The sequence below is a fragment of the Solanum verrucosum genome, unplaced genomic scaffold, assembly GCF_900185275.1.
Source record: "Solanum verrucosum unplaced genomic scaffold, falcon-dt-bn FXZP01000142.1, whole genome shotgun sequence".
Taxonomy (NCBI): domain Eukaryota; kingdom Viridiplantae; phylum Streptophyta; class Magnoliopsida; order Solanales; family Solanaceae; genus Solanum; species Solanum verrucosum.
Window position 1 is genome coordinate 586,690 of NW_026020259.1, and position 26,280 is coordinate 612,969.

The window sequence follows — 26,280 nt, forward strand, 5'->3', positions numbered from 1 at the left end:
CTCAAATATAAAGCTTTAACTCAAATGTCTCAAATACTGAAATCAGAATATTTAGAAATAAACATTCAATTGGCCAAAGAGGCAACTCAAGTCTTAAACATTAACAATAGAAATGAATAGACTCTTCAACTACTATTGTCTATGAAACCTCTACTAACTGAGGTGAACATAAGGACAAGACCCACAACATTCTAATAAAAAAAGCTGAAGTGTAAACTCAATGTGAAACCCTCAGGAAAGCAAGGAGGCTCACCAAGTCTAGCGGAACACGATTGGATCAACGGAGCGCCGGTTGATGATCCTGATTTTTTGTATCTGCATCATGAAAGATGCAGGCCAAATGGCGTCAATACATGGAATGTACGAGCATGTAAGGGGAACTCTAAAGCATAGACATATAAGCTTGAACTGGAAGGAAAGGAACACACTAACCTCATCTCAACTCAACTCAACTCAAACTCGACTCAATACGATATAAAAGCGATGATAGAGATGCAACAAATAAAGCTTTTAAAATAGTAGATAACAACTCAATGTATTCAAAAATACAATAATAAATCAGTTTGTATGTAAAGATACAAAATAACTCAATTTTTGAGAGATTCTCTAACCGACAACCATCACTATGAGCTATGTGATTATACAGTGTCTCGCCCACGCTCCCAGAACTGTCTTATACCTTACCGGAGTATAAGACATCCTCAAACAAGTGGATCCACTAAGTTATGCTTAAAAAGCAATAATGAGTCATCTAAAAAGTGTAACCCTTTCTACCCCCGATGGCTACATAGTTTATGAAGACGTTGAGTTGTTTGAACTCGTCCCCATATCGGTACTCAATACTACTCCCAAAAAATATACTCAGCTCATAGGTTTAAAAAGACATTTCCTCATCCTCCAACTTTGAGATTATTACTCAAAAGATTCTCTTAAAAGAGATTATACTCAAAACTCCTCATGAACTCATTTGGAAATCAAGGTTTCCTCCTCATTTAAATGTAAAAACATTTACTCTTGGGAATACTTAGTTCCCATATATTCATTTTGAAAAATGAAACTCAACTCTCCTTGTCCTCAAACTCAAGTACTCAAGTCTTAAAACAATTTTTAAAAGATTGTAAAAGACTTCTCTAAATGACTCGGAAAAACTCTCAAGACTTTACTCTTAACTCTACCTTGAATTCGAATTATGAATTCAAGGGTTATGATTCATGTTATGAAGGATCTCTCGATGTTTAGATGTAGTTTAGAGTAGTTAGAATCAGAAAGGAGTGAAAGTATACTTTAAAAGAACTCAGACGGGCCAAACGACGAAAAAATGAGTGGGGGAAGGTGACCCTGGCGCACTGCTGGCGCGGGGAGCCAGTCCCTAAACTTTAGAGATGTATTTTGGCACACTGCAGGCGCAGCGCGCCACTCCTTCCCCAGAACGATCCGATGAATTTTTCTTCTCGTTTTCTGACCTTAATCACCTAGAATCGATTGATTTCCTCAAATTTTCCTTAGATTCAATTACCTAATACAAGTACACGAGAATCTACTCATTTTTCCTCAATAACAAATCTCAAAAATTGAAATCCTCTCCTCAAGAATTCATCAACTCCATAAAAAAAACTTGAAGAACAAAACCTCAAAAATGAAATTATGGATGTAATTCACATGATTGGCATGTGGGTAAACGAACCCAACACTATGAAAACTTACATACCTTAATCTGACGAAACAAATCCTCGATTCACAAGAAATCTTGGTGAACGTTTGAACTCCTTTTTTCCTCATCTTGAACTCTTTTCAAGACCCTAAGCATATTTTAGGATTGTAAAAATTGACCCAAATAAGTTTCAACCCCTAGAATATTACAAAAAAAAAATGTTTAAAGCTGATGGGGTAAGGAAAAGACCAAAATACCCCTCATACTGACAGTTATGGTCGTTTGAAGTTGACCCAAAACTCACAACTTAATCATAACTTGTCAAATTCTCAAATTAGTTCTTTCCAAATTGGTTCTTGCTCAAATTTGTTCTTTCCAAGACTGAGATGTTACAATAACACTGACCCTTATCATATTTAGTTGTTTGGTATTGCCAAATCTACATATTTGCAAGGCCTTGAGCAGCAAAATATTTATTGGAAGCAGAGAGCCAAACAACATTGTTTGTAGGAAGGTGATGCAACCACAAATTACTTTCATCTCATGGCTTCTAGCAAGCGAAAGAAGAACACATTTTCTCAGTTGAAGGATGAAATAGGACAATGGTGTTGTGGGAATAGTGGTTTGGAAGGCATGATCTCTAGATTTATTGGATCATTATACACGTCTGAGTAAGGATACATGATCCCAATTCTTGATAAGATTGAAAGGAAAATTACACCAGATCAAAATGCATCCTTGAATCGACTTTTCACTATTGAAGAGGTGAAAGAAGCAGTCTTGTCAATGCACTAGGATAAGGCGCCAGGTCCAGATGGGATGAATTTGAGTTTTTATCAGAGTTTTTGGGATGTAATTGGTAAAGATGTGGTGAATGTGATACTCACTTTTGTCAATAACAATGGAATCATTACAGGAAATAATTTTACTAAAACTATTAGGATTCCAAAAAAAAAAGAAACCTGAGCTAGTTTCTGAGATTGACAGTGAATTTTTGAAGTTTCAAGCTTTCTATAAAAATAAATACATATATAGTGAAATGTCAGTAGCTATATATACAATTCTAAAACCAAAAATAGAAAAAGAAATATATCTATTGTTTGCAAAGTGATACTGGCAGAAAGAAGTTCTTATAAAACTTAACCATTTTCTCCTATTCCAGGACTTGTGCTTGCTTGTATCCATCAAGCTTGTTCAGTTCCTACGAGATGAATAATTAAGGACAATTAAAACAGAACAATTTGATGCAAGAAGCATCCCACGTTCATGCTGCAGGATTGGGATAATACTGCATACCAAAGGGGTGTAATGTATGTAGTCTACCCTAACACAAATATCAGTGGTTGATTCCACGGTTTGAACCTATTATAGGCAAGATTTTATGTTGCTCGAACTCTTAAAAAATGTCAATGGGTGCATCAAAAGTGAAGAGTCTGCTCAACTCAAGGCCTACTAGTAACACGGAGACAACTTTATTGTTGTTCCAAGGCTGCCCTTCATTATAAAGCACATGAATTATACATGAAAAATGCACCAACCAGCTAGCCTTGAAGTTTAAGCTATCACCAAAAGAAACAAAGGTAATTTTAATAAGCCTTAGTCTCTATGCTTTCCAAGTGCAAGTCATGGACCCTTTTCTATTTTGATGAACATTTTACGATACAACTCTTAATACAGCTAAATTAAGTATAAGAATAATAAAATTGCATAAATAATATTAAAATATTAATCATACTTTACACTCCATATTTAATATAACTCATACCTCAATCCATTTGGCTAATTTAGGCCTCTTGGTTGTGATGTCAAAGCTAAACCCCTCTGGCAAAAAAATCAAATTGCAACCTTTCGATAAAAAGAGCATATGCTATGTCAATTGTTATTAATCTGTGTATAAAAACCAGTATTACTGATTTCAATAAACTTTGCAGAAACACAAAGTAACCAAAGTTTAATAAACCAGTAAGAATATATGAACATAAATTAATTGACAAAACTAAAATCTGTAAAGAAACGTACCACAATCTGGAAAAACATAATCAGAAAAAAGATCAAACCCACTGAATGCACAGTGTCCCCTTAAGGAAATTATTCCCCTCTAGTATCTGAGGTTTGATTTGGAATATGTCCTCCCAAGATAGAATGATCTCAATCACCAGTGCATTGATACCCAAAACTCTGGTATCAGCAAACCACTCAACAGCAGTAAAGTACACGAAGAAATTTTGTGCAGAAGAAGAAGAAATCAGAAAAATTCGTAAGGAATAAGTCTGAGGAATCAATGTATTTATAGGCAAGAGGAACTGGTTCCGAAAGGTTGCAATCCTTTCAGAATCCACACGATCATTTATGAAAGTTTGCAACCTTTCAAACGGTCATGGTTGTTTCTGAAAGTTGCAACCCTTTCAGAACAGTCACTTCCTACGGCGGGAAATTCAAATAAAACGGGAAAGATTTAAATAAAATGGGTGGCGCGTGGATCCGAGTCGGGTCGGGCCAATTAACTAATTAATTGAATCGGTTAATTAACTAATTAAAATGTTGGCCATTTAATTTAATTTAATTAATTAAATAATTAATTAACTAAAATAATTAAAATAAACTTTGTCCAAAAAATAATCTCTCGATCGATCCTTTTTCCAAATCAAAAGCCGAAGCCAAGCCGAGCGAGCGACGGCGCGAGGGGGGTCCCTTTTTCCAACCATTTTAACAATTAATAAGAGTGTTTCTATATTTAAACTCTCCTATTTTTCTTTCCACCACCGATGAGGGACAAATGTCTTTTCAATGTCTTTTCAATAAAGCATAAGAGGACTTTTCAAGTTCCCAACTTTTTCAAGTTCCTCTTTCATCTTCCCTCCATTTCCCATTAACTCTTGCTACATACCCAACAATCCCCCACATTAATGGGGAATGTTTATAACATAAGAAATGCACGGACGAGTGTGTACTTTACAAGCAAGAATCAATTGCATCTGGATAAGTAGGTTTCCCCTTGGACTTTCCGTAGTGAACATATGTCGGATATACTCGGTCAATCGATAGATGCGATATCTTTGAACCGTCAAGCTTGGGTGTATACCTAGACAATCATATGTCACACAATTAGCCCTTTACCGTTTATGGTTCTTAGGGTTGTGTTCGTTTCAGCCATGAACACCTCTTGGTTTCATGAGTGTATAAAGAATAGGCTTTTGACATAAAATTCTTTTTGAAGCGGCTTACACTTCACACACATAGGTGATTTCTAACCGTGTCATCTCGTAGATACACTATTTGATCAAATCTACCAAACTTAGCAAATCATTAAAAACTTTAAGCTTTATTAACTCATTAACAAGCCTTAAAGTCTTAACCTTGTTCCTGAACATTGTCTTCATCATGAGAATGGATTGAGTTGATTGACAATGTCGAACCGTCAGTCACAACTTTGTTTTTCTCCTTGAATCTAGCTCTTGGGATCTCCAGTATGCTAAATAGAGTTACCGCCCTGCTGACTTGTCCTAAGCCGTAAACCCATTCCCTTAGATGATCTTTCAACTGCCTCTCTCACTAGGCCTTTCGTTAGTGGATCTGACACATTATCGCTTGACTTCACATAGTCAATTGTGATAATTCCACTAGAGAGGAGTTGTCTTACGGCATTATGTCTCCGTCGTATATGACGAGACTTCCCGTTGTACATAACGCTCCCTGCCCTACCTATTGCTGCTTGACTATCACAATGTATGCAAATAGGTCCCACAGGTTTGGGCCAGAATGGAATATCCTTTAAGAAATTCCGGAGCCATTCAGCTTCTTCACCGGCCTTATCTAAGGCAATGAATTCAGATTCCATTGTGGAGCGAGCGATACATGTCTGTTTGGATGATTTCCAAGAGATTGTTCCTCCACCAAGTGTAAACACATAACCACTTGTGGATTTTACTTCATTTGACCCGGTGATCCAATTTGAATCACTATATCCTTTAATCACGACAGGATATTTATTATAATGCAAAGCATAGTGTTGTGTATGCTTCAAATAACCCAACACACGTTTCATTGCCATCCAGTGAGTTTGATTCGGATTACTAGTGAACCAACTCAGTTTGTTAATAGTACATGCTATATCTGGTCGTGTACAATTCATAATATACATCAAACTTTCCAACACTCTGATATATTCCAATTGAGAGTCACTTTCACCTACATTTTTTTGAAATGTAAAGCTTAAATCAATTGGAGTTTTGACAACATTGAAATTCAAGTACTTGAACTTATCCAATATTTTTTCAATATAATAAGATTGAGCTAATGCTAGTCCCTGAAGAGTATTGAGAATTCTGATCCCTAAGATCAAATCAGCAACTCCTAAGTCCTTCATATCGAACTTGCTGGACAGCATGCGCTTAGTAGCATTTATATTGTCAAGGTCTTTACTCATTATTAACATGTCATCAACATACAAACAAACTATGACTTCATGATTCAGAACGTTTTTAATGTAAACACACTTATCACATTCGTTAATCTTGAATCCATTTGCCAACATTGTTTGGTCAAATTTAGCATGCCATTGTTTGGGTGCTTGATTGAGCCCATAAAGCGACTTCACAAGTCTGCACACTTTCTCTTCTTTACCAGGAACCACAAACCCTTCAGGTTGTTCCATGTAAATTTCTTCCTCCAACTCTCCATTTAAGAAGGTTGTCTTTACATCCATTTGGTGGATTTTAAGATCATGCACTGCCGCTAGTGCTATTAACATTCTAATTGATGTTATCCTTGTTACTGGAGAGTATGTATCAAAGTAGTCCATACCTTCTTTTTGTCTATATCCTTTGACTACAAGCCTAGCCTTATATTTGTCAATAGTCCCATCGGCTTTTATTTTCCTTTTAAAGATCCACTTTGATCCTAAAGGTTTATTTCATGGAGGAAGATCAGTCAACTCCCAAGTATGATTACTTAAAATTGATTCGATCTCACTATTGACTGCTTCTTTCCAATAGATTGACTCAGATGACGACATAGCTGCTTTAAATGTTGGAGCCTCATTTTCAAGCAAAAATGCCACAAAATCTGGTCCAAAAGAAGTGGATTTCCGTTGGCGAGTACTATGCCTAGGATCTTCATTAGGTTGTACATTTTCCTTTGATTCTTCCCGTGGTCGTTTAGATCTTTCACTTGTCGACTCACATTCAGTTTTATACGGATAAATGTGTTCAAAGAACTCAGCGTTATCTGACTCAACTACCGTATTCACATGAATTTTAGGATTATCAGATTTGTGAACCAAAAACCGGCAGGCCTTATTGTTCACAACATATCCAATAAATACACAATCCACTGTTTTGGGTCCAATTTTCACCATCTTAGGTAAAGGAACTTCTACCTTGGCAAGACACCCCCACACTTTGAAATATTTCAAGTTTGGTTTCCTTCATTTCCATAACTCATATGGAATTGATTGCGTTTTGCTACGGGGTGCCCTATTGAGTATCTTGTTAGCCGTAAGTATGGCTTCTCCACATAGATTTCTTGGTGAACCAAAACTGATTATTAAGGCATTCATCATTTCCTTTAATGTTTTGTTCTTCCGTTCAGCCAAACCATTTGACTGCGGTGTATAAGGTGCAGTAGTTTGATGGATAATACCATATTCCAAACATATCTCAGCAAAAGGAAATTCGTATTCTCCACCCCTATCACTTCGAATCATTTTAATCTTTAGATTCAATTGATTTTCCACTTCATTTTTGTATTGCTTAAATGCATCAATTGCTTCATCCTTACTATTAAGCAAATATACATAACAAAATCGAGTGCAATTGTAACAGTTTGGAGCACGACAGTCAGAAGACTTGTGACAAGTCTTACCTTTGCCTTTGCCTTTGTCTTTGTCTTTGTCCTTTCTTGGAGCACGACAGTCAGAAGACTTGTGACCAGTCTTACCACAATTGTAACAGTTGCCCTTGAACTTTTTCTTGGCCTATTCTGACTTCTGTCCGTTGGACTTCTTTCTCTTCTTGTCTTTGGTAGGAGCTTCTTCAACAATATTAACTCCAATTACTGTTGAACTTTTACGAGACTTCTTTTCGGCGGTTTTGTTATCTTCCTCAATCTTGAGCCGAATCACAAGATCTTCAAGCTTCATTTCCTTACGTTTGTGCTTTAAATAATTCTTGAAGTCATTCCACGAAGGAGGTAACTTTTCGATCGTCGCAGCCACTTGAAACGCTTCATTTACTACCATATCTTCAGCAATCAGATCATGGAAAATAAGTTGAAGTTCCTGCACTTGTGATCCAACAGTTTTACTATCTGACATTTTATAGTCTAAAAACTTTGCGACCACAAACTTTTTCAAGCATGCTTCTTTTGTCTTATATTTCTTCTCAAGTGTATCCCACAATTCTTTTGAAGTTGTCATTGCACTATAGACATTATATAAGTTATCCTCTAACGCACTCAAAATGTAGCCCTTACATAGGAAGTTTGCCTGTTTCCATGCTTCAATAATCATGAATTTTTCTCTGCCTGGCATTTCAGCAGGAGGCACTGGAGTTACTTCATTGGTAAATTTCTACAGACCAAGAGTGGTAAGCCAGAAAAATACCCGTTGTTGCCATCCTTTGAAATTCACACCAGAGAATTTTCCCGATTTCTCTGTTGGTGGTACAACAGTTCGGGTTGGTGCAGCAACAACAATTGTAACATTGTCATTAGCCATTTCAGAAACTGTAACAAACATAAATTGATACAAATGACTCAGTAAGCAATAACTTAAGTTGCAAACTTAACATGAGTATAAAACCACGAAGGTTTTTCTCTCCACCAGAAACACAGATTTAAAAGTATAAAATAATTTCCTTAAGATTGATATTAATCTGTGTATAAAAAACCAGAATTACTGATTTTAATAAACTTTGCAGAAACACGAAGTAACCAAAGTTTAATAAACCAGTAAGAATAGATGAACAGAAATTAATTGACAAAACTAAAATCTGTAAAAAAACGAACCACAATTTGGAAAAACAGAATCAGAAAAAAGATCAAGCCCACTGAATGCACAGTGTCCCCTTAAGGAAATTATTCCCCTCTAGTATCCGAGGTTTGATTTGGAATATGTCCTCCCAAGATAGAATGATCTCAATCACCAGTGTATTAATACCCAAAACTCTGGTGTCAGCGAACCACTCAACAACAGTAAAGTACACGAAGAAATTTTGTGCAGAAGAAGAAGAAGAAATCAGAAAAATTCATAAGGAATAAGTCTGAGGAATCAATGTATTTATAGGCAAGAGGAACTGGTTCCGAAAGGTTGCAATCCTTTCAGAATCCACACGACCATTCATGAAAGTTTGCAACCTTTCAAACGGTCATGGTTGTTTCTGAAAGTTGCAACCCTTTCAGAACAGTCACTTCCTACGGCGGGAAATTCAAATAAAACGGGAAAGATTTAAATAAAATGGGTTGCGCGTGGATCCGAGTCGGGTTGGGCCAATTAACTAATTAATTGAATCGGTTAATTAACTAATTAAAACGTTGGCCATTTAATTTAATTTAATTAATTAAATAATTAATTAACTAAAATAACTAAAACAAACTTTGTCCAAAAACTAATCTCTCGATCGATCATTTTTCCAAATCCAAATCCAAAGCCGAGCCGAGCGAGTGACGACGACGACAACAGCGCGAGGGGGGTCCTCTTTCCAACCCTTCTAACAATTAACAAGAGTGTTTCTATATTTAAACTCTCCTATTTTTCTTTCCACCACCGATGAGGGACAAATGTCTTTTCAATAAAGCATAAGAGGACTTTTCAATTTCTCAACTTTCCAAGTTCCCAACTTTTTCAAGTTCCTCTTTCATCTTCCCTTCATTTCCCATTAACTCTTGCGACATACCCAACAAACCTAGCACAACAGCATTTTTATATCAGCACAAAGTCTCTATGAAGTTTCAACTTCTAGGAAAAAAGTACACCCACAGTAATCTGTACTGATTGCCGAGTATGTTTTTGGGCAAAGCTATCATCTCACACGACACATCATCGAAAAGGAAAACTAAATGAAAGATAGTAATGACCTGACTGAATTACCGAGGAAGAAAGGTCCATCGTCAAATTTGTGGAGAGATTTTTCTAGGTAATCAAATTGTGCACCTGGTACAAGTGTGAATACCATTAACTTACATAAGAAACATTTAACAAACAAAACATAATGATTTTCAACGAACAAAAGCTCAAATCTCTCCGGACAGTGTCCGTGCATCTCTTGCGAACGGTCTGTATACTTTTGGGATGAATGTAGTATCACTATAAGCTATCAATTCTTCAGCAAATTTCTGATTTTCAGGTCCTGCATCAATTTTCCAATATTTTCTTTTTATCAATTTACAGCTTAAGATTTTCCTAAAACTATAGAACAATAATGAACTTTTATAGCTTACATCCGACAAAAGTGATGGTCCTTCAAAGCTACTATCAACATATTTAACCAGATCCAAACTCTCTCCTATCACTTTGTTGTTGTGCTCCAAGGATGGCACCTGTGAGGAGTAGAAAATATAAATAACCAGAAGCGTAAAATGAGATGCATGCTCTTCGATGATTTAAACATTCACTTGCTTCAAAGTCCTTATATAAAACTTTATGTGCCAATCGGATCATAGATAAGACTAGAGCATTTATGCACTGGCTCAATCAATAATCATTGAATTCGAAGAGGAAGAGAAATCACTTTCCCAAAAATTCATGTACATTTTCTTCAGGAGTTCTCCTACAATTTAAAACAAGGCCAGATGCCAATCTCAAAAATCTTAGCTCGAGATTTTAAAATACAAGTGAATTGGTCAAGCGAAAATGAATGTTGGTTTGGTGGAAAATTACCTTATTTTTGGGGTAAACGTTTTCCTTGTACCAATCAGACTTGTTCTGAAGATAAATTGGAACTAACTTTACTTTGTCTTGCAAACCCTGCAATTCCAAATGTTAGAAAACTTATCTAGGAAAATAGGACCATTGTTGGGTATAAAAACACACATACTGAATAATTTCAACAAGGATAGAAATTACTTCCAAATTGAAATTAACAAAAGAGATCAATAAAATCAACAATTGTAATTAGTAGCTTTTCCTTTCAGAAGTGGATAGAACTTTTGAACTATGGGTTCATCCAAACTGAATATTTTGGACATAGAATGTGAATATGTATATGAAAAATCACCAAAATTTTAACGACTATTAAAATCCGAGAGAAGACCCAAGGCTTGTCGTAGATAAGAGTTGTATACAATAAGTTTGAGATTCATATCTTATTTGCGATAATTTCTTCTCTCCGGTTGAGCAGCAAGCAACCCCTTGTATTTAGGTTCCAACCCAATCTGACTCCTAAGACGTTGTTGCTCTTCATCAATCGTTGTGCGCTAGCCTTTTTTCAACCTAGTAAAGGGGCTTCTAATTTGTAGTGCACAGTGTACTAATAAATAGGAAAAGCGAATTGAGATTAATAATGACGGATGGAGGTTGAGGGTAGAACATGTTTGGTGCCTCACCCTTGTCTCATTTGCCATAGACTGAAAATGATGGGAATCCTATCGATAAAGAAGAGGCATAAATATCGTCTCTCCAATCCATCTTCCCTAGCCTCCCAAACACACCCTTTAAACGAAAGAAACCTCTCGACTGAGGAGAGCTACCGCTACATCGAAGCTGGTCAACAGTAATCTTTCATTATAATATTAAAATCTGAACCCCGTGATTGTAAAAGTATAACAAGTTTAATACTTTCAAAACCTTAAAAGATTGAACCTATCAAGTTTGGATCCTGGCCGTCAAAAGTCAAAAAGTCATTACTTCTTTCAGTGTGATGGCTTGGAGAGCGAGCTTTGACACAAAAAGTAGAGTTGTTTCTTTAGTGTCATTTAAGTCATCGGTTTATAAAAGGCGTGAAAACAACATCTTCGAAAAAATGCAAGTGCAGACCGCATACCATATACACCATTTTACATGAACCCCTGCAGGCCTGCACTAGCTAGATATATAACACTTCATGCACGGGTAGTCATTTCCAATATCACTACATGAAGCAGTATACTAAATTTACAAGGGCTGAAATCTAATATGACCATGCGCATCCAAATTAAGAACTACTCCCTCTTTTTCATTTTATGTGGCAGTATTTGACTGGACATAAAATTTGAAAAAAAGATTTTTAACACATATCAAAAGTATCTTTCTACTTTCGATCTTACACATGTCATGACATTTGTATAGCCATAAAGATATGCAATTACGAGTAAAATGGTAAGTTCAAGGTTAAAGAGTCTCCAATTATAGAAAGTTGTCTATGTTTTAAGAACAAACTGCAAAGAGAAAAGTGAGATAAAGTAGAATGGAGGAAGCGGAAAAAATTTAAAATCAATGGACTTGTTGTATCACACAGACCCAAACCCCAAAACCTGTTTCATCATCTTCTTTCTTTTTCTTTTTTAAAGGCAAATCAACTAGTTCCATGAGATACCTCCCACCAACAACAACAACATTGACAGGTATAGGGTAGTGCCTCATCTTCTTCTTTTCATATAAAAGGTACTCAACTCAAACATCCTATGGATAAAGAAATGAACTTTGAACCTAACTCAACCCCCCTAGAAGACCATTCATTCCTAAATCACTCACAGCTAAAGCTAGACATCTAAAACATGGATAATTTTATATGGCACCCAATATATGGACTTGTTCACTAATTATGATGGTTCACCAATACCTCTTTCGTCTCCCTTCTCTGCTAACTTGTAGGGGTCGGACCCCCACAAAGGAAATGTTATCTCCTGTATTCAGATTAGCAAACCAGAAATAATAAAAGATGAAAAGAAAAACACAAAGAACTATCCGAGTCCACAGAACCCACTGTGTGTCCTTAAGAAATTTAATCCCCTCAAGTACCCGAGGTTGCAGATTAATTCCTCCCAAGATAAAACGGATTAACCATTAAACAAGTAGCGGTACCTCAAACTTCGATAATTTCAACGAACTCAAAATGACAGCAACAAATCACACACACAGACACGATCGATCGATTTTGTTTTGTAAGAAATGTATGCAAAAGAAGGGAAGAATTCGATCCAAAAAAATGAGACAAAACCTCTCTATTTATAGCCAACAAAGGGTAAAGGTCACAACCCTTTGGAAAGAAGACAACCTTTCAGAAAGGTCGCAACACTTTGGAAAAGGCACAACCTTTCAAATGGTGACAACCCTTTAGAAAGGACACAACCTTTCATAAAGGTCACAACCTTTCATAAAGGTCACAACCCTTCGGCTTAGTCACAACCCTTCAGGAGAGTCACAACCCTTCATTTCCTGTTCACACCTTTAAAACCCAACAATCCCCCACATGAATAGGGAATGGCTATTGTTACAACATATGCATGAAAAACTCTGTGATTCGTTAGTAAGGATTCATTGCATCTGGATAAGTGGGTTTCCCTTTAAACTTTCCGTAGTGAACATATATCGGATATACTCGGTCAATCGGTAGATTTGATATCTTTGAACCGTCGAGCTTTGGTGTATACCTAGGCAACATAAGTCACACAATCAACCCTTGAACTATTTTTGGTTCTCATTGTTTTGTTCATTTCAGCCATGAACACGTCTTGGTTTATAAGTGTGTAGAGAACTGGCCTTACCGGATTCTCCTTGAAGCGGCTTACACTTCACACTTACATAGGTGATTTCTAAATGTGTTATCCCGTAGATACACCATTTGATATACTATGTATCAAACTTAGAAATCATTAAAAAGTCCTAATGTCTTTATCCTTGTTACTGAACATTGTCTTATCATGAGAATGGACCATAAAAAATATTTTGACAATGCTGAACCATCATCAATGACTTTGTTTGATCTCCTTGAACCTAGATCATGGGATCTCCAGTCTTCTAGGTAGAGTTACCGCCACAATGACTTGTTCTCGGCCATAGTCCCATTCCCTTTGATAATCTATCAACTCCCTCTCTAGTTAGGCCTTTTATAAGTGGATCTGACACATTATCCTTTGACTTTACATAGTCAATTATGATAATTTCACTAGAGAGTAGTTCTCTAATGATATTTTGTCTACATCATATATGACGAGACTTTCCGTTATACATCATGCTCCATGCCCTACCTATTGCAAATTAACTCTCACTGTGTATGCATACTGGAGCTAAAAGGTTTGGGCCAAAAATCTTTCAAGAAATTTTAGAGTCATTCAACTTCTTTACCGGCCTTATCTAGAGTGATAAACTCAGATTTCATAGTAGAGCGAGCAATACATCTCTGTTTGGAAGATTTCCAAGAGACTGCTCCTTCACCAAGAGTAAATACATATCCACTCGTGGATTTTACTTCATTTGACCTGGTGATTCAATTTGCATCAATATATTCTTCCAATATTGTTGAATATTAGTTATAATGCAAAGCAATAGTTTTTTTTTAAAGTATGTTTTAAATACTCCAAAACTCTTTTCATTGTCATCCAATGAGTTTGATTGAGATTACTCGTGAACCGACTTAGTTTATTAATAGCATATGTTATATCTGATCGCGTACACTTCATGATATCTATCATACTTCTCAATACTCTAGCACAGTCCAATTGTGAGTCACTTTTGCCTTCATTCTTTTGAAGTACAAATCTCACATTTATTGGAGTCTTGACAATATTGAAATCCAAATGCTTGAACTTGTCAAGTACATTTTCAATCACATCAGTAACCTCATTGTCTTTTATATCGAAGTTACTTTCTAGCATATGCTTAGTAGCATTTATGTTAGAAATGTCTCTTTTGACGATCACAATGTCATCAACATAAAAACAAATTATGACCTTGTGATTTGGAGTGTCTTTAATGTAAAAACATTTATCACATTCATTAATCTTGAATTCATTTGCCAACATAGTTTGGTCAAACATCGCATGTCATTATTTGGGCGCTTATTTTTAGTCCACAGAGTGACTTAACAAGTTTACATACTTTCTTTTCTTCACCAGAACCACAAAGCCCTTGGGTTGTTCCATGTAAATTTCTTCCTCCAATTTTTCATTTAAAATAAAAATGTTTTCACATCCAATTTGACGAATTTGAAGGCAATATTTCGCAACTAGCGCAATTAACATTTGAATTGATGTAATCCTAGTTAGTGCTATTATCTATCAAACAAGGCTTTCTTATTATCTAAAGCCTATGACAACAAGTCTGTCTTTGTATTTGTCAATAGTTTCATCAACTTTTTTTTCCTTTTGTAGATCCACTTTGAATCCAAAAGTTTATTTCCTCGAGGAAGATCAACCAACTCTCAAGTATGGTTGCTCAAGATTGAATCTATCTTACTATTGACAAACTTTTCTCAAAGAGAATGAGTCCACAAAGGACATAACTTTTAGAATATATGAGACTCATTTTCAAGAAGAAATGTTACAAAATCAAACTCGTAGGAAGTAATTTGTCCATTGACATTTACTACGCCGCTAAATCTCTTTATTAAGTACATTCTTCTTTGGTTCTTTCCAAGGTCGTTTAGACCCTTCACTTGACTATCCGACAGTTCGGACTTATGAACCATAAATCGACATGATTTACTATTTGTAGCATATCCAATGAACATACAATCCAAAGTCTTAAGTCCTATTTTGACCCATTTGGGAATAGTTCCCTCATTTCCATTTCTCATATGAAATAGACTGTATTGGAAATTGTTTGATCACTATCTTTCAAGAGTTATTGCTTGTATAAACTTTAAGGGACGACAAACAATTCTCTATGAGGATACAACAAAGACTGAACAAACACAACTTTCTGTTGCTCCCTTTCTTAACAAACAAACGTTTTTTTATTATTATTATTTGTTACTCTCTTTACTAACAAACAAAACTTTTTGTTTCTCTCTTTCTGAACATACAACTTTTTTTGTTGTTCTCTTTTGCTATAATGATAGCACCCCCTACAAATTTTATGGTAAACCTGAACTTATAAATAGGACATTCAACATTTTCTTCAAAGTTCGGTTTTTTCCTGTCAACAATTTCATTAGATTGAGGTGAGAATGTGCAATAATTTGATGGATGATTCCATTTTTCAAATATATTTCTGCAAAAGAAGATTCATATTATCTACATCTACCACTTCTAATCATGACAATCTTTTTATCCAACTGATTTTCAACTTCAGTTTTATATTGCCAATATGTTTCTATTGCTTCATCCTTACCATTCAGCAAATAAACATAACAATATCTAGTGCAATTGTCAATAAAATTTATGAAATACTTTTTCCCACCACGAGATGGTGTTGACTTCATATCACAAATGTCAATGTAAATCAATTCTAAGGTATTAAAATTCCTTTCAACAACACATACTTGAAATTTTGATTTATTGCACTAAAAGTTAGGCAAAACTTCTAAGTTGATAAGTTTTTGCAAGGTTTTGTAATTGACATGTCCTAAGCATTTATATCACAAACAATTTGATTCAAGCAAGTAAAAACAAACATAAATACTAAGTTTGAAAAGACCTTCTATGAGGTAACCTTTTCCCACAAATATTTTATTCTTTACTTTTTATAACTTTCTCGACATTGTTTTAGAGTCAACACCTTGCCATATGTCCTTTTCAGAAGGACCTTTCCTTAACATTCAATTTGTTATAGAATTACTCATTTCCATAGTCTCTTCGGTCCAATAAGGGCAATATGACCCAAATGTTTGTTTTACAACACAAACATAACATATCACTTTTCACCAATGTTCATGTCTATACAAATAGACATATCTTTTTATGAAAAATCACAATATTGTAAATGACACTTTTTCATCAAAGAATACAGTTCTTTTGAACGAGTAATATAATGTTGTGGTTTTATACTAGTCATATCATATACTAGTAAAGATAGACTCAACGACCACAATATCAAATATACTCGAAGAATTTTGTGGGTCTAACATAATACAAGAATGTCATTAAAGTTCATATCTTGTACTTTTAAATTTAAATTAGATAGTAAAGGCCTGGGACAAAGTCCTTCAGGTCGCCGGTTCGAGCCCCAGCAGGGCCACTGGAGGCATTACAAACCGGCCGCGTCTCCAGGGCCCCGTGGAACTAACCGTGGTGGACCCGCCTTGAAACAGCGGGACCCGGTGGGTACAGCTAGTCGGGTTCGCAAAGCGACGCCCGGAAACCACGGTAAAAAAAAAAAAAAAGTCTAATTTTGTCTTTATCATAAGTAAAGAACCCCCCACATTTTAAATATGTTCTCAAAAATATTTTTCAAGTATTTGAAATTATTTTCCACATAGTTTTTCCCATGCTTTCATATTGTATACCATCAAAATACATATTGGCAACACGAAGCCTTCTTTTGGAGATTTAATCCATATAACACCCATTGCAGACGCAAAAATCACTAATTTTATGTCACTAGTGTTTTTTTTTTCCTTTTTGTCACAGCTAGACAAACCACTTAGTATTTAGAATACTAGCAATAAAGATTCAATCTTTATACAACTTGTTTCTAGTTTAACGATGAAGTTTTATATTCTTCTAATCGTTAACCGAATGAACCTTGAATTCTGATGAAGTTTTTATATTCTTCGCATCAGTTTCACATTCAGACAGAGTAGTAAACCAAAAATGTTTTAATCTCCAGAAACCTCAAATACAACAATGTTTCTAGCTAACGATGAAGATTTTATCTTTTTCAAATCATTTAGCCTTAATATTCCTGACGAAGATTTTGTACTCTTCAAGTCAGAATATTTATTCAAACAGAGTATTTAACAAATTGGTGAAGTTTCTATATTCTTCAACCAATGCACAATCTGATTTGTTCGTGAAGTTCTTATATTCTTCAAACCAAAGGACTAAACAAAAAATCCAGAAGATTTTAGTCTCCAAAAGTCAAACACAATCAAATTTCACATGGAGTAGAAAACTAAAAAAGTTTTTTTTTCTCCTCTAAATAGAATACATATTAATATTAATAAAGATATATTCTGAGATCATCACATAATGATCATCTATCCTAACATTTATGAAATAAATCTCATAACTTATAAAGGATAGAAAAATAATAATAATCAAGGGAAATAAAGATAAAACCTGATTATTACCCCCATTGAATCACATTCTATTTGTCAGCAATGATTCCATGCAAGTCACTTTTCTTGCTAATTTTTTTTCCAGTTTCTATCATATTCCAATTTTCCTCAGAAGACATTGAATTTCAACGAGAAACTAAACTCATGTTCAAATATTGTTAGGAGACAACATCTGTTCATTTACTTCTTCTCATAGTTATATAAAACCAAGAATATAGAAAAAATAATTAAAGTGCACATCTTAGCCTTTATGCACAAAATAACTTTTCTCATTGAAAAGAAAACTGAAGGGGTGCAATGCTTGAATGCACTTGGGAAGAAAATAATAATAATCTTACCCATCCAAGGAAAACTTACTACAAAAAATATACTCTAACATACTAAAGTAGTACTAATTCATCCCACATCTTTTTTATCATATGATAAAATAATTCTCTTTTTCATATTGTTCTTCCCCCAATAAAAAGAACACAGAAAATAAAAGTAATTTCCTTACCATAGAAAATACCATCAATAAATTTTTTAAGCTTGTTATCTCATGTATTCAGATTAGCAAATCAGAAATAATAAAAGATGAAAAGAAAAACACAAAGAACTATCCGAGTCCACAGAACCCACTGTGTGTCCTTAAGAAATTTCATCCCCTCAAGTACCCGAGGTTGCAGATTAATTCCTCCCAAGATAAAACGGATCAACCATTAAACAAGTAGCGGTACCTCAAACTTCGATAATTTCAACGAACTCAAAATGACAGCAACGAATCACACACACAGACACGATCGATCGATTTTGTTTTGTAAGAAATGTATGCAAAAGAAGGGAAGAATTCGATCCAGAAAAATGAGAGAAAACCTCTCTATTTATAGCGAACAAAGGGTAAAGGTCACAACCCTTTGGAAAGAAGACAACCTTTCAGAAAGGTCATAACACTTTGGAAAAGGCACAACCTTTCAAATGGTGACAACCCTTTAGAAAGGACACAACCTTTCATAAAGGTCACAACCCTTCGGCTTAGTCACAACCTTTCAGGAGAGTCACAAACCTTCATTTTCTGTTCACACCTTTAAAACCCAACAAGAAATTCTATATGGCAACTACTATCTATTGTTGCACTTATCTTGTATCTTGTAACTTATTGTTTTGTTGTTTTATTTTTCATATATTCTTGCTTTAGATACTTTTCTTTTGAGTCTAGAGTCTATAGGAAAGAGCCCTCTCTACCCTACCCAACATTTCAAACAACAAATGGACCTCGAACTTAACTCAATCGGTACCTCCGTAAATGATTATTGTTAATTACTAACTATTTTGAACAAATTAAATACATTTGATGAACAATTAACAAAAAAAAATAAGCAAATTCAGACTTACGGGGAAGCCATTGATTTTCTGCAATTGAAGAGGACTCAGAAGATTCTGGAAATGTGATGAAAACAAGAATTTTGGGAGCTTTTATAGGAAGGAGTACGAGTTGTGTGTGAGTAGCGTAGTGACGAAGTTAAGGGCTCATTTGCTATTAAATACTATTCAATATTTAATACATTTTTCAAATTAATATATTTAAAGGGCGCTATAGTAATATTACTCATATTATTTATTGTTTCTTAAGGTGTGTGAAATCAATAGTGGACAACTATTGTTAGACAAAGGGAGTATTTCATAATTTTAATTTTTATACCAACTAAATATAAGATAAATTCATCCTAAAATTTGTCTCAAAATTAATTATTTCTTATAATTCATACCAAACTTACCAAGCAATAAACTCAATCAATTTTTCTGAAAGTTGACCAATTTTTGCATCTTTTTGTAGGGGTTTTTGGTAATTATATTGATTTTTCAAAGTTTATTATGTTAGTTAAGCTTAATTATTCTATTTAGCAAATTTATAAAAAAAAAAAAAGAAGCTAAAAATCCTGTGATCATTACTTAAAGGACAAAAAAATAAATCTACTTCCATAAATAGGCAATAATTTTGGCTAACAATTTACAAAATTACGAAGAAATGAAGGAAATTTCTAATGTATGTGTAAGGTCCATAGTAGAAAAACGGAAATAAACTTCATCGACCACGTGCAATTTATGAATTCCATACAATTAGTACCACATGCAATTTATGAATTTCATACAAATAGTTGTCTATTTATTTGCATTCAAAAGAGCAACATTTTTTTTATAATTAATGAGAATATGAACAATTAAATGATGCATATTTACATGTTCTATTAATATACCCCCCCCCCCCCCCTTCTCCACTTCTCTCCCCATCAAATCTTATTCATTTTTTTTACACTTCTACACATGCTTTAGACATGATCAAAAATAATATAAAATCAATATTTCTTCTGATTAGTCATAAGATGATTTTAAATGAAAAAGTGATTAAGTTTTATTTTTTTAATTAAGACATGTTCTAAGAGTTAAAAAGGTATAAAAAAAATAATTTCAACACTTTTTTAGTTCAGTTATACATCATTTTTTTATGGAATAATGGATAAGTATCCCTCTAGACTATGATTGAAATCTCAGAGACACACTTAAACTTAACTAGGGTCCTATTACCCTTCTACACTAATTTAAAATGGAATAAATATACCACAAACACTGACATGGCAGCAAGTGATGAGTGCGCAAATTGGACACATGTCATTTTTTGATTGGTAACTTTATAATTAGTTAGTACACATATTTATTGATAATAAAACTTATATATATTTAATTATTTTAATTTCTTTCTTTATAAAATATTTATTTTAATTTCTTTACACTTTAAACTTTTTTTCATTAATTTATTATCTTTTCACTTTTAATTATTTTTAATAAATTATGTGTATTTTTTTAAAAAAATAATTTAAAAGTGTCCTTTAATTTTAATGTTTTAATTTTTTTATGTTTTATTTGATTTTCTTCACTTATTTTGATACCCGTTCAAAATTAACTTATTTTAAATACAAGACATTTGAAATCAAATCAAAACGAAAGACAAAGAAAATAATATCAATGCAAAAATAAAAGAGAAAAAACAACGAATGTAAGTAAAAAAAAAAGTTTCGATACAAAGTAAAAAAATGTGTATTAACTTAATTTAAATCCAAGATAAAAAAAAATAAGAATATTTTTTTAAAAAAATATTAAGAAAATATTTTAAATTTATTATCTTTTTTTTAAAAAAATTAATTAAAAATAAAAATATAATATTTACACACGTGGCGGGCGAGTGTGTACAAACACAACCAACTTGGGTGGTTGAAGGTGCCACATCAGCACAAAAGGTACACAAAAATACGAAAAAAATGAGTTCAGAGGGGTAATAGGATCTTGGTTAAGTTTAGGTGTATCTCTGGGATTTCGATCATCGTCTACGGGGGTACCAATGTCTTATCCCATTTTTTATTGATACACTAGACACCGGTGTCTGTGCTATTTGTTATTTTTAATCTCAATTTATGTGATATAGATAGAATTTAGAAAGTCAAATAAATTTTAATATGATTTTAAATATTTTAAGTTGTTAACTATTGTGATTTATAGTATTTTTTACATAATTATTAAATAATATATGTTACTCCCCTCTTCCCAATGTATATGTAGTACAAATAGAACTTCAAGAATCAATCAAATGTTGTTAATTATTGAGATTTACAATACTTTTTACATAGTTTCCAAATTAAATAATACATGTTACTTCTTTTGTCCTATTTTGTGTGACACTAGTAAATTAATTTCAAAAATCAGTCGAATTTTTTATATGTTTTTTAAAACATTTAAGTTGTCAATTATCATGATTTATAGTATTTTTTACGCAATTTTTAACAATAAATTAATTTCAAGAATCAATCGAATTTATTCCTTATTTCAAATATGTTTAGAGTTATTATTTACTCTTGTTCTATGTGACAAGTTTTGCTCTGCCCTTATTGGAAGTTTTTTGGGAGAATTTGTCTGCGATGATTCCAAGAACTGTCATCTTTGATCTCAGCATAAGTGATCACATTTCATGTCTTTGTTCTCTCTTCACTACTTCTCATATCTTTATCCCGGCCATCATCCTCTCATCTTATTAATTAATCCTTCTGATCTTACACTTGTCTTCAAGACGTCAACATTGTACTATCCTATTCCTGAATTGTTGACTTATCAGTGATAATAAACATGTGTAATGAAATTGTAGTAATAATTTTGAACAAGTTGAATTATCCATTTCAAAATCACACATCAAGCAAACTATTTACTATTTCAAACCTCATTAATTTCATTCATAAAATTCAAAACGCTCATTACCAAGTTATTTTGCTAACCACACAACATTTGTGCTATACCACATAACATCATCCCCTACCACTGAGGTCGAATTTGGAAATATGTCCTCATCATTAATGAGAGAATGGAACAAGAAATGTTGACCTCAAATCAAATCACATAAGCCAATCAAATAGTTAATCAATTCAACTTAAACGTGGAAAGGTAAGTAGCAAGCAAATATTTAAAATACTAAATCTGTTAAAATAAGTACAAGAGCTTCTAAACTACGATGCAAGTCTAGAATTAAATGGTAAACCTAGACGTAAGGAATATCCTGTCTGGATACTAAAATAAAATAATAACTAAAGACATAGAGGGAGGTGTGAGCCACAGAACAGTCAAGCAGCTCACCACAACTCCAAGATAACTCAAGCTCAACTCTAAAAGCTCCACAAAATGCGCTTGAATTTGAAATCCAATCTGCACCACAAAAGAGTGCAGCAAATGTAGTGTGAGTACGAAATCACATGTACCCGGTATGTCATAAACTGAAAATGGAGAAGTAGTGATAGAAGTATATAAAAAAATAATCTTTTAATTTTACAGGTCCACATTATACTTATCAACCAAGTTTTCATCAAATAGGAATAATCAAATGTCACGTAATGTCCAAACATCAATAAAGTATATAACCAACAAGATTGAAGGATGTAAGGAGATGCAATACAATGTGGCACTATGAAATGATATGTCTCAAATGTCAAGTACTCTCACAGAAATACATCGGAAATTCGTGACCTATGGGGGACTCGCGAAGTCCATCTACCGACACAGACGATCTCCATGTGTTTGTGCAGATGAGCTCAACGCACTATCATAAAATCAATAATTTCCAACACGGGCGATCTCCACATGCCCAATTTATAATCACAAAATCAATCTCAACACGGACGATCTTCATGTGTCAGACCTTTACTCATACTCAATCTCATGTCAATACATGTACACAATATAATATCAATAACAATGGATGATGATGCATCTCAATCAATCAGATGTCGGTATGACATATAATCACCTCAACTATCACAAATATTTTGGTTCAATGAAGAAGCACAATCACACAAAAGAAACTAAGTCAACAATACATCAGCTAATGTCCATATGTTTTGACATTTTCGGATTACAATCCATCATTTTATGGTAATAAACTTTCCCTTTATAACACTGGTACTTGAACCAATGCCCGTCACATCATTGGTAGGAGACTCATCTTTCGCCCTTATCCATTTTCTATTCTATTTTAAATCTTTTATTTAAAAATACATCCCTGAACAAAGTCTTGAAGTTTTAGCATACCTAGAATGTCGAACACGTGTCACGAATTCTCAAGATTTTTTCCTTCCTTTTCATAAGCTTCAAAACATTCTCAATCTATCAAATATGTAATATTCATAAGTAAACGAGTATGTAGACACCCCATATCACTATATGTCTGGTCTAGACCCAAAAATCTCACTCATATCTATAATCAAGTTTCTAATCTTTATACCTATTAATGTGACGGCTCTCATATTTCTCAAATTCAAGTCAAGGATTAAGCTTTAATCCCTCTAAATATCATAAATCTAATGGTATTCATATTATATAATACACCTAATATTTAATTACTTATCTCAATTTATCAAACTTGAATCATAATATGATAACTAAATAATAATAATAATAATAATGATGATGATCGAAACCAACTAGTTACGGAAAATAATTTGCAGAACCTAATCTATTTACGATTCCACTCATCATTATCACCCTCATATTACTCATCCTTAGACAGTTAAGACTATTGATGACTAATCATTGTGTCGTAACTCTTTAGTAACATTATATATATATCTCATTACCATTTAAACCCACAATATGACACCAATTAAACGTTCTCTTCTTCCTTTTTATTCTCTTACAATCCAACTATTATAATAATGTTATAATATGACCCTACCCCTAATTACCCACCAACTAAAATAATCATTTAAAATTATTCATAAATTAATAACAGTAGGTAAACGAATAGTTCAAAATTTTCAATTTAAATTTTACGGAAAGATTCAAAATAGTTCTAGTGCTCAAAACAACCTAGTGGTTTGTTACATGCAACACCCCATAAAATTTCTAAGTCAAGATACGAATCATTTTGTAGCGCCTCGCAACTCTTCTCTTAATATCTGAATTATTCGTCGTGAGTATATGAGCTTGAACCGGGTGATTTCCTACTTGCTCGTGTGTTATAAAGTCCTTTACCAAGTGTATCAAGAGTATCTAAAGTGATCTACGGTCATAAGGGACCTCAAACACCAAGTCAAGTTCAAAGCATCTTATTGGCTAAGTTCTCGAATGAGTTCATATAAAGGTCAATTTCAAATACTTATATCTCTCAGCATATAATGAATTAGGTAGTCTATGATCTATCAAATTAAAGTTATGTGAGTCTTCTTTCCAACGCCACCAAGTTTGTCTTATTCTGAGTTTGTAGTAAGAAGTTATGTTTGTTGTACTAGAATATACTAGGGCTAGTAAATTGGGTGAACTCACCTTCTCTATCGATGATCCACCAAGTGGTTTGGCAAATCGCCGAATTAGCTCACCGAATTGTCCCAAAAACCTTAAGCTTCTGGCCATTTGGGCGATCTAAAGTTCCAAAGGATGATCCGCTCAGTATTTTTGGTAAGAAGACCTCTAGATCGCCGATTTGGCCGATGAGATTCATTAAAGTGTCGTTTTCTTTTATTTTTATGGTTTTCTTACGTTCCTAGAAGGGTATTCTTGACCTTTTACCCTAAATCAACTTTTTTAAGTTCATCTTATAACCTAATAACATCATTATACATACAACAACTCTCAAAATCCCCAATTCTCATTCTTCCAAAGATCAAGAATTCCAAAAAAGAATTTCTCCATTTTTCTCGAGATCTAAAGACTCCAAATTCAAGATTCTCTTCAAGAATCCTGAGGTTTTCGATTCAAGATTTCTTCTCCACTCTCCATCTTCAAGAAAATCGCAAGGAAGACAAAAATTAGGGTTTCAAGTCTTCCAATCAAGTTCTTCTTCAAACTTCTTCAAGAACTTTGTTCTTCCAGATATGTAAGGTTATTATAGTGATGGGTTGAGTTCTTCCTCATGCCCTACATCTATCTAAATTCAGTAAAAGAGTAATTTAGTGTTTTATCCTAGATTTTGAGTGATCTTGAGATGAGTAGTATCATTGGGTTCTAAGTTTTTTATTTCTGAGTATTGAGTTTTACATATTGTTATTGAGATCCCTAAGTTGATTTGTTCATGTCTATATTTCAGCATGAACCCTATTTTGAGTTATAATTTTTTAGAATCTTTTAAAGAATACATTTTTATCTTAAATTGGTTTTCTGAGAAAGCAAAGATGAGTTTCGAGAAAGTGTTTTAAAATATGATTTTAGTAAGAGTATAAGGGAACTAAGTATTTCGAAATGTATCACTTTGTACATTGAGAAAAAAAATATGATTCATGATTAGTATGACAGTCGAGTATGTCATCAATGTTTAAGCAGTATGGTATCTAGATATGGCATCAATGTTTATGTAGTATGACTTCTCAAGTCATCAATGATCATATCACACTATGATTTTAGATATAGTTTTGAGACAGAGTTTTCAAATATGAATTGGGTAAGAGTATAAGAAAACTAAATATTCCCAAAGGTATCAGTTTTTACATTGAGAAAAGAGAAACTTTGATTTCTAAATGAGTTAATAAGTTCAGAGATATTTCAGAGCAGATACCTCTTTTAAGAGGTTATTTTGAGTAATTACTCAAAACAAAGAACGATTATGTTTTATACATTTGAGCATATTATTGGGAGTAGTATTGAGCACCGAAATGGGGATGAGTTCAGACAACTCAAAATCCTCATAAACCATGTCTGCCAACAATGGTAAAGGATCATAATTTTTAGATGAATCTTTATTACTTAGTGGATCCACTTAGTTGAGAGGTTCTATACATCGGCATGGTATAGGATAGTTCTGGCAACATGGGCGAGACGATGTATCATCACGTAACTGATAGTGATGGTTGTCGGTTAGAGAATCTCCCAAATGGAGTTAAAGTGTATTTTTACTACCACTTAATATATTGAGTTCAGAGATGAGTAAGTATTTTTAAAGTTTAAATAATTTCACTCATTTGTTTCTTTACATTCAGTTGAGTATCTTGCTTG

General features: G+C 33.7%; 1 pseudogene; it reads right to left on the minus strand.

The window, feature by feature from the left end:
- Positions 1-2,744: 2,744 nt before the first annotated feature.
- The window catches only part of LOC125833366 (glutathione S-transferase L3-like), a 30,327-nt pseudogene continuing 6,791 nt past the window's right edge, over positions 2,745-26,280 (minus strand).